Here is a 17,382-nt window from a genome sequence, read left to right as displayed (position 1 = left end):
TTTTTCAGTTCACACAGAAAAGATTTCATCAACAGAGGCCACATTCAGTAGGCTATAAAACATAATTGAACACATTTAAGGGAATAGAAATTGCATAAAGTAGGCTTTCAGACAATTATATAAACTAGGAATTGAGTCAGAAAGTAACTACAAAAACACTAAACTATTTGGAGATTAAACAGCACACTTTGAAATAACAAGTGGATCAAAAAAGAAGTACTGAGAAAAATTTTTTAAATATTTTAAACAAGTGAAAATAAAATATAAATTATGAAAATTTGACAGATACAGAGAAAGCAGAGCTTAGAAGAAAACTTATCCTTCATTCTGTTAATGTGGTGTTTCACATTTATTGGTTAGTATATATTGAACCACACTTTTTATCCCAGGGATAAATCCCACTTGATCATAGTGTATATCCTTTTAATCTGCTGCTGAATTCAGTTTGTTGGTATTTTGTTGAGGAAGAAAATGGCAACCCACTCCATTACCCTTGCCTGGAAAATCCCATGGACAGAGAACCCTGGTAGGCTACAGTCCATGGGGTCGCAAAGAGTCGGACACAACTGAGCAACTTCACCTCCACTTTCTGAATCTATGTCTGCAATGGGTATTAAGCTCAACATTCAGAAAACAAAGATCATGGCATGCGGTCCCATCACTGCATGGGAAATAGATGGAGAAACAGTGGAAACAGTGTCAGACTTTATTTTTGGGGGGCTCCAAAATCACTGCAGATGGTGACTGCAGCCATGAAATTAAAAGATGCTTACTCCTTGGAAGGAAAGTTATGTCCAACCTAGATAGCATATTGAAAAGCAGAGACATTACTTTGCCAACAAAGTTCCGTCTAGTCAAGGCTATGGTTTTTCCAGTGGTCATATATGGATGTGAGAGTTGGACTGTGAAGAAGGCTGAGCGCCAAAGAATTGATGCTTTTGAACTGTGATGTTGGAGAAGACTCTTGAGAGTCCCTTGGACTGCAAGGAGATCGAACCAGTCCATTCTGAAGGAGAGCAGCCCTGGGATTTCCTTGGAAGGAATGATGCTAAAGCTGAAACTCCAGTACTTTGGCCACCTCATGTGAAGAGTTGACTCATTGGAAAAGACTCTGATGCTGGGAGGGATTGGGGGCAGGAGGAGAAGGGGACGACAGAGGATGAGATGGCTGGATGGCATCACTGACTCTATGGACGTGAGTCTGGGTGAACTCTGGGAGTTGGTGATGGACAGGGAGGCCTGGCGTGCTGTGATTCATGGGGTTGCAAAGAGTCGGACACGACTGAGCGACTGAACTGAACTGAACTGATGGATATTAGCCTATAATTTTGTTTTCTTATATTTTATTTTGTTTTGATGTCAGAGTAATACAAGTCTCATAGAATAAGTTTGGATGTGCCTCATTCTTTTCAATTTTTTGAAAGACTTCAATAAGGATTGGAATTAATTCTTTAAACATTTGATATAATTCACCAGTAAAGCCATCCAATCCTGGGTTTTTGTTATTGGGAGGTTTTTTGATCCTTTTCTTTTCTGTGGCATTTTTTACAATTTCCCCTTCTTTCATTGTTGATCAATTTGGGTCTTCAACAAACATTTCCCAAAGAAGACATACAAATGACCAACAGGATAATAAAAATACTCAAAACTGTTATCAGGGAAATGCAAATCATAACCACAAAGAGATATCACTGCACATCTTTTAGGATGACTACTCGTCAAAGAAATAAAAAGCATTGGAAAGGATTTGAAGAAATTGAAATCCTAGTAACCTGTTGGTGGGAATGTGAAATGGTGCAGCAGCTATGGAAAATGGTATAGAGCTTCCTTCAAAATTTAAGAATAAAACTATCACATGATCCAGCAATGCCACTCCTGGGTATGTCATCAAAAAATTGAAACCAGAATCTCAAAGGGATATCTTCACTCTCATGATCATTACAGCCTTATTCACAATAGCAAAGATATGAAAGCAACCTAAGTGTTCATGAACAGATGAATGGATGTGTACACATAACAATATTACTCAGCCGTGAAAAATCCTGACATTTGCAATAATATAAATGAACTTGGAGGACATTGCGCTAGTGAAATAAGTCAGTCGTGAAAGGACCATTACTCCACTTCTATAAAGTACCTAAAACAGTGAAATTCACAGAAGCTGAGAATATAATAGTGGTTGCCAGGGGCAAGGGTTTGGGGAAAATGAGAAATTGTTGTTCAATAAGTATAGCTTCAGTTACCCCACACGAATAAGTGTTAGATACGTGCTGTACAACATAGTGAATATAGCTAACAATATTGTATTATGCAATTCAAAATTAGTTAAGAGACTAGATCTCAGATAATCGTTCTTACTATTAAATAAACAAATAAGAGATACAAGGACACTTTGAGAGGTGATAGATATGTCTATTACTTTGATTATATTGACAGTATAATTAGTGTTTGCATATAACTAAACCCCCCAAACTATATATAACATATGTACAGATTTTGTATATTAATTACACATCAATAAAGCTGTTAAGAAAAGGAAAGATATTTATAACATCAAATGAATATACTAGCAAAGAAAGATCTAAAATCAATATGCTAAGCTTCCACATTAGGAAACTATAAAGATGAATGATAAAATGTATATCATGAGATACTAGGCCATCTCTTACACAACCCTATGATCTCAATTCTAGCATCTCAAGATCTAGATAAAACTCTTTTTTTTCTCCTGGTACATGCTGGCTAGGTCTGGATATATCCCCTTTCTTACCCTAACAGGGCCAAGACTTATCCAGCAAAATTATTTTGTGACATAATCCAGTTAATATTGGTCTGGTTGTCAAGAGGAAAGTTAGAGTAGACCCTTATATGTATTACTTTTATGATCATGCTGGCAAAGTCCTCTGAAATTTTGTCAAGAAAGAGTGCGACTCTTTTCTTAACAGGGCATAGCAGATCATTTCTATATATTTCTATAAGTCCAGAGCATTGTATGTCATCTGGAAATCCAAGATTTTGGGCTGCATTAACCAGCACACTTCATCCTGTATCTTGAGAGCATCCTAGTCTTCCAAGTTAAGACCCTGATCCTGGCATAATAGACTTTCAGAACTAGAGATTAACTTAGTCTAACATTCTGCTATTCTTCTAATTAAGTCCTAGGCTTGACTCGAATTGTTTTCTGCTCTTTGCATGAGATACAAGTTTCTCAGTATCATGCTAACAACATTTTCTGGATTCAGACTTAGTCCTTTATCCAATTCCATTTTCCTATATTTACTCCCTCTGTCCTCCAATTTTTCAAATACCTGAGACAAGCACCTGCCAGCACATATTCTTTCACTAATAGCTTATCCACTTTTACCACAATTGAAATTCCCTGTAATTGCACAACTATTGCTCAAGCTCTACGGTATTATATGCCACGTATTCTATGCATATGTGCTATATGCTAAAGAACTATCCATTCTCCATGTACCACTAGTGATGGGCAATTGACAATTGTTGGGTGATTAGTCCAGCTTCAAAATCCTTTGTCAGAGCCTGATTCTTCTTGGTACCACCTGCCTCAGGTCAGGTTCTGGGAGATAGATTCTAAGATTTGTGTGCAGGAAGTTTACCAGTAGATGATGAAAGTATGCTCAGACAGAAGTTTGGAGCACTGTATGCACATCAAAAGTATCAGTTGATTCCATGAGGAGCACTAGAGTTGGGATGAGCTTTCAGCATTTTCATGCCTTAAGGCAATTTTTACCAGGCATTTTCACTCCCATAATGGCCAATCAGTAGAGTCTCCCTGGGGAATGGGTATGACTATGAAAGCTCATCTCTTGGGCTGAGGGCAAATTCTCAGACACAAATTCAACAGTCTGACACCCCTCCAGGTAGCTGAGAGAAGGAGTGTGCCATTCCTAAAGGGAGATCTCTACATAACTGCTAGACTGTTGTGTTAGATTCTTTACCATACTTGTCTAAGTGACAGTTCAAAAATTAGATTCTATTTGCATGTCCAAAATTTGTACTTTTGGACAAATAACATCTCCAGGAATCAAAATTTCCATATGAAATATAGAAATGTTAATATCTTCTCTAACCTACTTCTCAGCACATTAATACAGGGAAAAATGAAATCACAGAGCAAGGATTTAAAAACTATAAGATTACCTAAAGATGACTCATGCTGCTGCTGCTGCTAAGTCGCTTCAGTCGTGTCCGACTCTGTGCGACCCCAAAGACGACAGCCCATCAGGCTCCACCTTCCCTGGGATTCTCCAGGCAAGAACACTGGAGTGGGTTAAAGATGACTCATGTAAGCTCCTAATTTTGCCTAAGCCTGAATCCATGCCCATTTCTCATGTCCTTAGATAACGCAGAGTCAAAAGTTGTTTCCTGGGTGAAATATGATGTACAAAATTTTCCTTGAAGAGGACGTACATATTAGATGAGAAATCATGTTTTTTCAGGCTGGTAAATATCAGCAGATATTTTACTCCTAATATATAAGGCAAATAGCAAGTGGAAGATATATATAAGTCTATGGACATAACCAGCCAAAGGATTCATGCTGGCAAGCAAACAACAGATTACAGCTTCTCTCTCACCCTCAGGGAACTGCTGAAACCACCTTTTGAGGAAATTACCAGACAAGGCACTGTGACACATTGAACAAGTGTACATGAAAAAGAACTCCTCCCCCTGCCCTTGACTTAGAGGTGAAAACAAAACAAAACAGGTGTCCTCCTCCAAGCCACTCCAGGCCATTAAAAAATAAGAAAATCAAATGGTTCCATCCCAGGCCAAATTATGCAAGTGTTAGATAGAGATGACTCAGAACTCAGAACCACCCACACTACTTGGGTAGAATGCCAGCAAGGCAGACAGACCAGCTTGTAAAATATCTTCAGATGGTCCCAACATTCATTGCATCTGTTTTTATGATGTGAATAAATGGGAAAAAATTGTTTTTGGCTTTGTATATTTTATTGGTTTTAAAATCAGGTTATGTCATTTAAAAATCTGTCTGTGGAAGGAACTTCACTTAATTAAATACTCCCAATATGCCTGAATTTAAGCTCCCAGTGTTGACTGGACTGAACTGATGTTGTTTACAAAAATCTTAGAGATTTGCTTTCAAGATCAGCTGTCCTTCGGATGAAGGCTTCTTCTTACATCTCTGCTGGCCCTCTTTTGATCTTGAAAGGGACTACTAGCCTGGGGAACAAAGTCATTTCTACAGCATGACAGAGCAGTAGGATCGAAAGACAGATACTGACATGGAACCTCTGATTAACTAGTGTTAACCTGTATTTATGTTAGGACTTCTTGTTATGAGATACAATTGCATTTTGTTTCCTTTTGCATTGAGTCCACTGTTACATCTGAATGAATACTCAAAGATACAGAAATGTATACTGGAAGATATTATTTGTAATGGATGTTTAGGTAGAAATGGCATTGAACATAAACATCAAAAAACTTGAGCAATAGATTATACCCTACCCTTTATTAACCATGTGACTTTGTATCAATTACAAACTCCCTGTAGTTAAATGAAGATAATATCTTTCATGTAGAACTTTTGGGAGAGAAAAAAATACAGTATTATAAATGTAGATGAAAAAAAACACACTGAAATTATTAAAGGTGCTACAAACTATGCTATCTAAAAACATAACTTCTCAAGAGTTTATACTAAAACTTTAAGAGATTTGTGCTGACAGAACGACTCCCACATGTGATATGTATGTATTTAATGACAAGATGATTTCACATAAATAAATGAACTGAAGGTTCTGTTTATGGCATTTTATGCCATATCAACAGTCATAAGCCCTTCATACATACATATATGATCAGAGGTGATAATTTTGATTGGAAAAATTAAACACAACAGGCAAGTAAACAAAGATGTCCAGAAAAATGTCTAAATTACAAAATTACCTTCAGGACATGATAGAATTAAAAATCCTTTATTGATAAAAATCATGATTGCCTAGTAACTTTGATGGTTTGCATTTTGATTTTTTTATTAAGAAAAAATGACAGCAAATTCTTAAACTCTTTCAATCATCTGGTTTAAATGGGATGAATTTGTCTGAAGGGAGCATTTGTCAAAATTTTGAAGATAAATTACCAAGCTTATCTAAAGAATGACTTTTGTAAGAAATGATAAATTATAACAACAATTAATCAATATAGGGATTGTGTTAATTACATTCAAATTATTCATCATATGTCTAAAAGTTGACCCACATTTTAAGATAAATAATAATAATAATAAAGCTGGCATGATGTATATTTTAGATAATTTTTTAGAATATCAGTGATGGGGAATGCAGAATAAAATTTATTCACATATGACACCATATTTGAATTTAGCATAACTAAGGCTGAGACAGGATAAAATTCACCATTTATTGGTGATTTGTTGTGTGGAAAGGATTTGACATCCATGATCGAAGTGAATCTTTGTAACAGCTTATGATATAGGAACCATTATCCTAGTCTTACAGATGAAGATAGATGAAACAACTAATTCAAAATCACTCAGCCAGTAGACGGGAAACAAGAAACTCAAACTCATATCTACATAGCACCAAAGTTCATAGTCATAGCCATTACTCTATTCAGCCTTGGAATTCAGGAGACTTGAATTTTAAGAGTGAAAAGACTCAGCTGTTTAAATGAAAGAGGTGTGAGCTCAGGTGTAAGATGCTCTGTCTGTCTCACTTGATGCTGAGCTTTGTGTCTCTCCCCACATTTGTTAGATTGAACTAGGACTGTAGAGGTAATTTATAATTTTATAAGCTGATAGTTAAAACACAAAAGCTATAAATATCCTAGAGGGACTCATGTACTTTACTCAGACTTCTGTTAGCGAGGAACTATCTGGCACGTGTTGGTAAAGTCCATGGTGAAACCAGATTACCCACATGAAACATTTTAACCAGATGTTTATTGGTGAGTTATATGGAATGTCAAGCTCAGTAAGTTAATTTTTAAAATTATTTTTGTTTTTTGGCCACGCCATACGGCATGTTGGAGTTTAGTTCCCTGACCAGGGATCAAACCCGCGCTCCCTGTGGTGGAGGTGCAGAGTCCTAACCACTGGACTACCAGAGAAGTCCCAGTAAGTTATTGTTTTTTTACACTGATCCTACAATTCGGGGTTCAGTCTTTTCAGGCACTGGAAACAATAATAGAGCAAGATCTAGTCAAGCCAGCTAATCTTTTTGTATTGCTCAGATCCACTGGTAAAAGAACAGAGGTTCAGTGTTTCAGAAAACTGAGACTGAAAGAACATGTATAGGACAGAGGTTCAAAGCACCGTCTCTTCAGTTGCTCTATTCAACAATACAATCAACAACGATAGTATTAGTCAGAGCTTATGAAGTCCAGGGGACTTTCCTGGTAACGAGCCTGCCTACCAATGCAGGTAGACACAAGAGATGAGGGTTTGAATCCTGGGTGGGGAAGATTCCCTGGAAAAGGAAATGACAACCCACTCCAGGATTCTTGTTCGAAAAACTCCATAGACAGAGGAGCCTAGTGGGCTACTGTCCCTGGGGTTGCGAAGAGTCGGAAAGACTGAGCACACATGCGCGCACACACACACACACACACACACACACACGCGTGCACGCACGTGAGGTCCAGGCACTGTGCTCAGTATTTTAATATATTGGCTTACTAAAATCTTACGCTGTCGGGACTATTGTTACTCCATTTTAAACATGAAGGAATAGTTGCAGAACTTGCCAATTCGTTCAGTCACGAGGTCAGTGGAGTCGAGATTCAAGCATAAGCCCCCGTTGTGGGTCAGTGCCTGAGCTCTCAACCATTACATGATTTTTTTTGAAAATTATAAACATCATGTGAAGTATTATTGCGATTCTGCTCTTGCTAATGTTTCTCTTTTCTATCATTATCTTATTTGATCATCACAGCAAGCTTGTCGAGGAGGTATGATTAACTGCATACAGCAGGCAAGGAAGCTGAGGGTCATAGGACTAAATATATCCATATAATGCATCTACCGATGTCTGACTTCCCATAGAAAGATATTGGGCAATGAAAGTCTGTCTTTTCCAAACAAATTTCCATTTTTTTCCCTTGGAGAAAAAAAAATACACATACCATACACAGAACTTTATTTTTGATACATTTTCTAAGCTATACATTATAATTATGTAAATGAAATTGTCATCAATTTTAATCATGCTAAAATGTTCATCTTTTTTATATAAGGAGAAGAGGAATAAATACTCATTAACACTGAAGGCCTCAAGAACTTAAATTTTACTTTGAGATAGGAAATTGATATAAAAACAAGAATGCATTAATTACACTATCACTCTTCCCTCTCTTCTCCATTAAAAAATAATTTGTACAAGTAATCAACTTTAAAGCCAAAAGGAATTTTACAGGAAAAATAAATTATGTACTATTTAGACTTTTAAAAGCATCAAGCCTTACCAAGTACGTAGGTAGGTATGAACTCTCCTCTTTGCCTTGGGAACCTCCCCTTTTGCCCTACTAAGTTTCTGGAGGATTGAGAGGGTGGGCAGTGGCAGAAAAAGTTGATTATACTTTGTGTATTTGCTTATATATGTCCTTATATATTTACGAAGAGGCATTTATTGAAATATATATTTTGAAGGATTCTTTTATTGTAACAACTAAATAAACTTTGTGTCCTAAGACCTTTCATTATAGTGAATACTCAAAACTTTAGCTCCCTTCACGCACTCCTTCCTTCCAAGACAACCTGGAACAGTTTTCAGGTTGTATCTGTATGTGTGTGTTAGTCATTCAGTTGTGTGCAACTGTTTGCGACCCCATAGACCATAGCCTGCCAGGCCCCTCTGTCCATGGAATTCTCCAGTAAGAATACTGGAGTGGGTAGCCATTCTCTTCTCCAGGGGATCTTCCAGACCCAGGGATCGAACCCAGGTCTCCTGCATTGCGGGCAGATGCTTTATGGTCTAACTATATTTGTTTAATTAAAAATAATTGAATATCTCTGTACAACTTCACAGTTATCCTGGTCAGGGACTGGCAGAACTAGTAATTTTAAAAAATGCATAGGATACATTCCTTTATTCGAAGTAACATCAGCCTCTTTCACCCAGTTCAGTTAATTAGGTCACTATCCCTTGACTTACACTGCTTTAAATTCAGGAAAACTCAGAGACATGACCAACAAGGCCAGAAAAAATAGTGCCAAATATAATATTCTAATATTAATGATAATATTTAATGTGTAGCCTTTTATATGGGCCAAATTTAATGCTAAGGACTTCATATTTCCCTTTTCATGCTAAATATAAGCCCAAGAGGTAGATACTATTATTAATTACTCTGATAATGACATTGGACTTGGGAAGAATGAGGAATTGACTCAGTTACACTGTCGCTGAATGTCTACATTCTGAACCAGACTTACTGATTTTGCAAATTATTTTTCTGCAAACTATAAACTGACACCTTTTGTTATTTCCCGAATAGTTACAGAACATACCCATACATTACAGTAATAGCATAACTTGTAGGAGGGAGCCTAGTTCTAGTAACTGCTCTTAGTTTAGTTGCTAAGTCATGTCCAACTCTTTTGCAACCCCATGGACTGTAGCTTGCCAGGCTCCTCTGTCCATGGGATTTCTCAGGCAACAATACTGGAGTAGGTTGCCATTTCCTTCTTCAAGGGATATTCCCAACCCATGGATCTAACCCAAATCTCCTGCATTGCAGGTGGATTCTTTACCACTGAGGCACCTGGGAAGCTTAGCAGTAGAGTGTCTTATTAAAATCAGGAACATGACTTAAGATTTTTATGGTTCTACCATTAAGCTATGTTCTTGAGATTGCATACAACATGCTCAGCAAAAGCAAAAACAGACCAAAATAAAAAGAATAAACTTGTAAAGGAGATAAAAATCATTATTCTTTACAGATGATATGCATATCTGTCTGCCAGGAAAACCATAGAGATGGAACTAAAGTTATATTCAAAAGTATCTGGTACATTACAGAGTTCAGTTATGAAATAAGTGTATCGAATCAATAGAAACTTATAGGACATCACTGGAATAAAGCAAAGAAAAGTATTAGAATCCTTATGTTAGAAAAAAGGAAAGAATGTTGAGGTAAAATGCAGTTGTATATCGTTAATTCTAACTTGTTTAAACTGTTACTCATTTTTCAATGCATCTAATAATAGTTATTTTTAGAAAAATGTCTTCATCACAGATACTAAAATCCTGAAATATCTGTGCTTCCCCAGAATCAACCTTTGAAGTCTTAGTCTTAAAAGTATACAGGTCTCAGATGGTTGAAATTGAAGCAAGTCAGGTGAGCTGACTTGCTCGCTTTCTGTGGCTGTGAATCGAGTGAATCATCCAGTGAGCGGATGTCTCCTTGAGTGTTACAACTTTGGATTTCACAAGCAGTTCCCTATGAAGTCCAATCTGTTGGTAAGGCACCACAGGAAGAAGAGCAGGCATTTCGTTATCCAAACAGCAGTTTGAGATGGAAGTTCTTCATGCTTCTCAGTGGTAGGTGCACCCACCAGTAAAGTGATGCCAAGAGATGAGGTTGGGTGGGAGTATGGGGCGGTCTGACATGAACAGTGTAAGTAAATATGTGCCTTCATTGTGTCCCCAGTACTTCTAAAGGCTAGAAAACATATTTTCTTTCTACCGAAGGAGATAGAAACCTCCTTGACACAAAACAAGATATCGAGTTTTATTTTGGTTTGTCTGCTTTCTTCTCCATTTTCTTCTTCTTGTATGAAATGAAGGTGCTCTGGAAGCTTGGCGCATCCAAGATTTAGGTGGAACTTCGAGTATCTCAATGGCATTCAATGACTGCTTTGTACCAAACCCACCACCATTCAGGGAGTATGTGAAGCTTAGCAATGGTCCTAGAACCAGATTCATCTGGACTAGTCTCAACTCTGTCACACTTTGACTGTGTAAACTGAAGCACAATCCACAGGAAATGTTTTTATAGCATTATTAAGCATTTCATGACTTCTCTTATTTGTGAAATATAGTATGACTTACCTCAGAGGGTTGTTGTCAGGATTAAACATGATAATGGATGCAGAGTGTAGCACTTTACAATACATATGAGTTACCTATTTCAGTAATTGAGGTGTTAGGAAGAAATAACTCAGTAATCTATTCTTAAAAAGAAGCATTTCTTCTGACTAATACTATTTTCAATGCCTTCAGTTGTAAACATTCAGAGAACTCAATGAAGGATAATTTAACAAACACTGCAGAAAATTCAATGGATCATGTAATTTAAATATGGTATTCAGAGTGAGTTTACTTATAATGTGATCAAGATTGTGATTTTTTTTTCTTTTTGCCATATTCTTGGTTCAAGGTACTCCCATTTTTAAACTAAATGCTCAAAGTGGCTTCCCTGATGGTTGAAAATGGCTATAGATGCCCTGAACTTGATGTTGGTGTTCCACAATGTCCAAACAGAGCTTACCATGTTCAAGATTCTGAGGAAAAGTGTTAACATTCCTCATAGTTGAACTACAGTTGAAATCACTCCATATATCTATGGGAAGTCATCATAGCAGTTGGCTAAAATTAACTGAATCAGAAACTAGCAAGTAGGGTATGATTAACCCATTAATCCAATCATGGCCCTCGCCCAAGAACTAGAGTTTAGGGTAACTTTGACTTTGACTTTTACCTTTAACTTTTGTTCAGAACAGTTAGCAGGAGATGGAGGACTAGAGAGGTGAATTATATACTTCAAGCAGATATATATTTATATTAATAGAAAACATTTTCTAGGACTTTGTTATGACCTCTCCCATTTGCAGGACTAACAATGCCTTGATATTTTTAACCTGGTATCTAGAGACACAACCATGCTGAGTCCTGTTCTCAACCCCAGCCATTACTGAGTGGCAGGATCTTCAGCAAGTCACATCTGATCTCTGGGCATCAAGGTTTTCATTTGTAAAAGAGAAGTCTGGATTAGATGACCTAAAAGTTCTCAACAGTGTCAGGGGTCTCAGTGAACACAAGGCATTTCCTTTATAAGTGGGGAAGATGGCTGTTAAACAACCTCTCAGCTTCTGTTCTGGAAATTACACAAAATAACCCAACTTTCTTTTATCTTTCCTCACCAGCACTATTTTCCATTCCTTTAATCTTTTTGTTGATATTCTATGGACCTGCTACAATTTCTCTATATCTCATTCTCTATATAAGATGTCTAACTGGGAAAAAAAATCTTAAAAGAGATTAGAAGTGTACCCTAAGTAAGGAGGGCTCTCTTCCAAGAAGTTATTTTGAACCTTGCTTGTGTTATTTAACAATATTTTGTTCTTGAAAATTCCCAATACAGAATATTTTGGCTGGTACTTAAAATGTTCTATTGCTTTTTAAGTGTACTTTTATTTTTGTAAACTTTAAATACAAAGAAATGTACAATTCTTAACACGTGTTCACTGAATCTGAACATGAATACCTATACATATTCTTTATTAAAAGCTAGAATGCTATCATCACATAATATTCCTCATGCCCCGTAAAAGTCTAACAACATGGTTTAAATCTGTTTGTATTGTTTTGTCACTAAGTTGTGTATGACTGTTTGTGATCACATGGACTGTAGCCTCAGCTGAGATTGCTTTCAACCTGTAGGTAAGTCCTTAGAGCATGGATATATTATCAATATCTAAACTACTGATTCAACTTTAACTTTCAATATTAAAATAAAATCACCTTGCAGTTTCCTTCCTTCTTTTTTACATAGGAATAAATCTAGGATTTTAAATATCAGCATTAGCTTTTAGAATTGAGGAAAAAAAACAAACCTATAAGTCTTGAGGGGTCTCCAGCTAAGGATAAGGATTTTAAAATAATCATTCCAATAAATAAATCAGTAATTTCTAAGCTTCAATTTTTGGTGAACTGATTAACACCAAAATAAAAGAGGGATGCTACGGAAGAATGAAAGAAAAAATCTTTTGTCAATCCTCAGATTCATCAGGTGTGGTACAGGGGAAATGTAGTGATATGAGGTAACTGAGAACTATTCAGTAAAAAGATGACAGAAGTTTCCTATTTAACCTATTTCATCTTTTAAACTCACTAATCAGAGAAGCTTTAAATGGGGCCAACACTCTCAACAGTTGCAGTTGCAACAATTTTGCAAAAGATCACAGGACTAAGAAAACACAGCTCAACAAACACATGTCTAATTTAAGCTGAAATGCTTTCCAGAGTAGCTAAATACTGGTGTGACCAATGCTACAAGAGGTTCAAGGAGAGAGTGATGAATTCCAAAATAGGAGAAGGTGAACTTGAGTGTGGTCTTAAATAATAGATTTTAGACTTTTCAAGAAGTTGGGAAAAGTTAAAATAATGGTAAAGGCATATATCTTGTTTTTTTTTGTTTTTTTTTTTTTTTAAATTTCCTCACCTCTACTGTATTTCACTTCTTTTATTCTAATAGCAAATGCTAAGTTTATTTCGTGGGCCAAACTCTGTGTGCTCTGGGACCTCAGAGGCATCTTTATTTCTTTTTGACTCCCTTTTCCTGTCTGTAGGTCTCAACTAAATACTATTACCTCAGCAAAGTCATTGCTGACATTAAAAAAACACTTTTCCTGTTATTATTTGTATTCGTCACTCACCTCTAATTTCTATCATCACTTTTTTTTTTTTTTTTTAACTTTTCAGGGTTTTTCACCTTTCTTGTACAGGGAACACCATAGTATCCTCACTACTTCATGGAATGAATGAATAAATATACCAATGTCTCTCTTAACTACTTTGCAAATTCTTGAAGTGAACTTCCATAATTTTTTCTTTTAGTGTTAATACTCTGCTTTCAGAATAGAGATTTATAAAAACATATTAAATGTTACAGAGGTAACTACAGAACATTGTAAGACAAAGGTGATCTCAGTAGGAATTTTCTAGTACTCCAGAAAATACAAAATGGTTTCAAAGAGGCTGCTGCTGCTGCTGCTAAGTCACTTTAGTCGTGTCCGACTCTTTGCGACCCCATAGACGGCAGTCCACCAGGCTCCCCCATCCCTGGGATTCTCCAGGCAAGGACACTGGAGTGGGTTGCCATTTCCTTCTCCAATGCAGGAAAGTGAAAAGTGAAAGTGAAGTTGCTCAGTTGTGTCCAACTCTTAGCAACCCCATGGACTGCAGCCTGCCAGGCTCCTCCGTCCATGGGATTTTCTAGGCAAGAGTCCTAGAGTGGGTTGCCATTGCCTTCTCCTTTCAAAGAGGCAGTAATCTATAATGTTGGACCTCCAAAAAAACTAAGAGGTATTTACTTGGCAGACAAAGGGTCACAGACAACCCAATCAGTTTGCATCCAGCCATTCATTCACTCATCTGATATACATTTATCAAGATACAAAGTGCAGTCCTCTTCTAGTCATCTGTGACACAAGGTAATCAATATCAGATAGAGTGAAGGGAAAGCTGCTCAGTCATGTCTGGCTCTTTGCGACCCCATGGAGTACACAGTCCACGGGATTCTCCAGGCCAGAATACTGGAATGGGTATCCAGGCCCTTCTCCAGGGGATCTCCCCAACCCAGGGATTGAACCCAGGTCTCCTGCATTAAAAATGGATTCTTTACCAGCTGAGCCACCAGGGAAGCCATTAGATAGAGCACCTGGTGTCATTTAACTTAAAATCTCAATCCCATCAAGGGCTGAGAATTAACTAAATAAACAAACTCAAGTGCTATATCTTTTGCTCCGAGCGTTTTTCTATATTTTTTTCCTAGTTCTCATAACTCCATGGAATAGTTACTATCATCAGCCCCCACTGTATAATAATAAAATTGAAGTACAAAGAAGTTAAAGAATTATCCAGGGTGACAATCCCCACATCACTAAAGTGACAGGAGAGGAATTCACACGTGATTGATCAATCGATTGACAGATTGATTTCAGAGCCTGAGCAGCTGATTCAGAGTTAATATAAAGTCATACGTAGCACAAGTACAAAGTATGATGGACAAAGGGATATGGGATTAGGCTTGAGAGGTAGACAGGACCAGTTCTCTGACTTCTTTTCAGGACTTTTTTCCCCTCAGAGCTATGGGAATCCACTGAAGTGTTTTTTATATGTATTGATGGGATAAAGTATACAGACCCCCTACCTAGCCCAGTAATATTCACTTGGAGATAGTGTCCAGAGTGTACATGAGGAAAACAATCATTAAGAGTAAATCTAAAAGAAAAAAAAAAAAAACGAAAGAAAAGAATAAATCTAGAATCAACTATATGTCAATAAAATACATCATTTTAAAAAATAATAAATTTAATTTGTATAAGATAAATACATACCTTGAGGAGCAACAGCAATATTTGGCAAAACTAATACAGTTATGTAAAGTTTAAAAATAAAATTAAAAAAAAAAAATAAATAAAGATAGATCAGATCAAAAAAAAAAAATAAAATAAAATCTGTAGTGCAAAATTAAAAAAAAAAAAAAAAAAATATAATTGAGATTGACTATCTTACTTAGCTTATAAAGTGGTTTGAAAATACTTGTAGGAAAGGAACTCTAAATATGATTTGAGACTTAATTATGTGCATACCTTGAATTTAAATGAAATATCTATGTAGAGACATTTTATAAACTATTACCAAATAAATGAGAAGAATGTCTTTCTTTTTTGCCAAATGATAATTTTTATGATTAAAATTCTATTTTTTATTTTTTTAATTTTTTTTTAATTTTATTTTATTTTTAAACTTTACAATATTGTATTAGTTTTGCCAAATATCAAAATGAATCCACCACAGGTATACCTGTGTTCCCCATCCTGAACCCTCCTCCCTCTTCCCTCCCCATACCCTCCCTCTGGGTCGTCCCAGTGCACCAGCCCCAAGCATCCAGTATCGTGCATCGAACCTGGACTGGCGATTCGTTTCATACATGATAGTATACATGTTTCAATGCCATTCTCCCAAATCTCCCCACCCTCTCCCTCTCCCACAGAGTCCATAAGACTGATCTATACATCAGTGTCTCTTTTGCTGTCTTGTACACAGGGTTATTGTTACCATCTTTCTAAATTCCATATATATGCATTAGTATACTGTATTGGTGTTTTTCTTTCTGGCTTACTTCACTCTGTATAACCACTGATGCTTTCAAATTGTGGTGCTGGATAGGACTTTTGAGAGTCCCCTGGACAGCAAGGAGATCAAACCAGTCAGTCCTAAAGGAAATTAACCCTTAATATTCATTGGAAGGACTGATGCTGAAATTGAAGCTCCAATCCTTTTGCCACCTGACGCAGAGAGCTGTCTCATCGGAAAAACCCTGATGCTGGGAAAGATTCAGGGAAGGAGGAGAAGGGGGTGACAGAGGATGAGATGGTTGGATGGCATCACCAACTCAATGGGCATGAGTTTGATCAAACTCCAGGGGATAGTGAAGGACAGGGAAGCCTGGTGTGCTGCAGTCCACGGGGTCACAAAGAGTTGGGCACAACTTAGCAACTGAACAACAACAATCTCTTATATATGTTAGGTTTGAAGATGAAATTGCATGTTTATAGGTTAAAAACAATCAAATATCACCAATTTCATATGGTTCGACCTAATAAAAGAAATGCACATAATAAATAAATATATCTAGACTGTAAGATAGTCTAGTACACAGTTTATTTCATCACACTGGTACTGAGGTAGGGTGGTATGGTGGATGGAAGTTTCGGTTTAAATCTGAGATCTACAGTAAACTTTTCTGGTAACTTAGTGCAAGTTATTTTTCCTTAGGAGAGTTCCATTTTCTCTGCAGAAATCAATACATAAGTGATTAATATATTAGGATGGCTGGAGACAAAGTAACACTTTATTGTAAGGAGATTACAAAGTCCCTTCCTAAATTCCTTACATGAGGGCAGGAGGATTATAATTATAGTTATCAATTTGGCATAGAAAAATGTGCCTTCTTCCCCACAATCCTTCCTAACTACTGAGATCCCAGAAGTCAACATAGTTTGACCTCTGAGGTTAAATAGCAGTTGTGTTCACCAACCACTAGTTAGTCCAGAAGAAAATGAATCCTGTTGTTTTCTCTTTCTAGGTTATGCTCTTAGAACATACACTCTGATATTCAGAGAAAGATAAGGAAACTCTAAGAGAGGAAACCTTTTGCTAGGGTTCAACAAACTGTATAGACAACTTTGTATTGTATTACTCTAATGCATTAACACAAACATATTATTTTCATTTTAAATTATAGATCCTAACTTCAGACCAAGAATTGGAAAGTCCAGAGATTATAATATGGTAAAGAAGTCTTAGGAATAAATTTACCTGTCTACTTAAGGTAGCATAATTAAGAATTTGGAAAAAAATT

The sequence above is a fragment of the Bubalus kerabau genome, chromosome 17 (genome assembly GCF_029407905.1).
Source record: "Bubalus kerabau isolate K-KA32 ecotype Philippines breed swamp buffalo chromosome 17, PCC_UOA_SB_1v2, whole genome shotgun sequence".
Taxonomy (NCBI): Eukaryota; Metazoa; Chordata; class Mammalia; order Artiodactyla; family Bovidae; genus Bubalus; species Bubalus kerabau.
Note: the sequence above shows the minus strand (reverse complement) of the source record.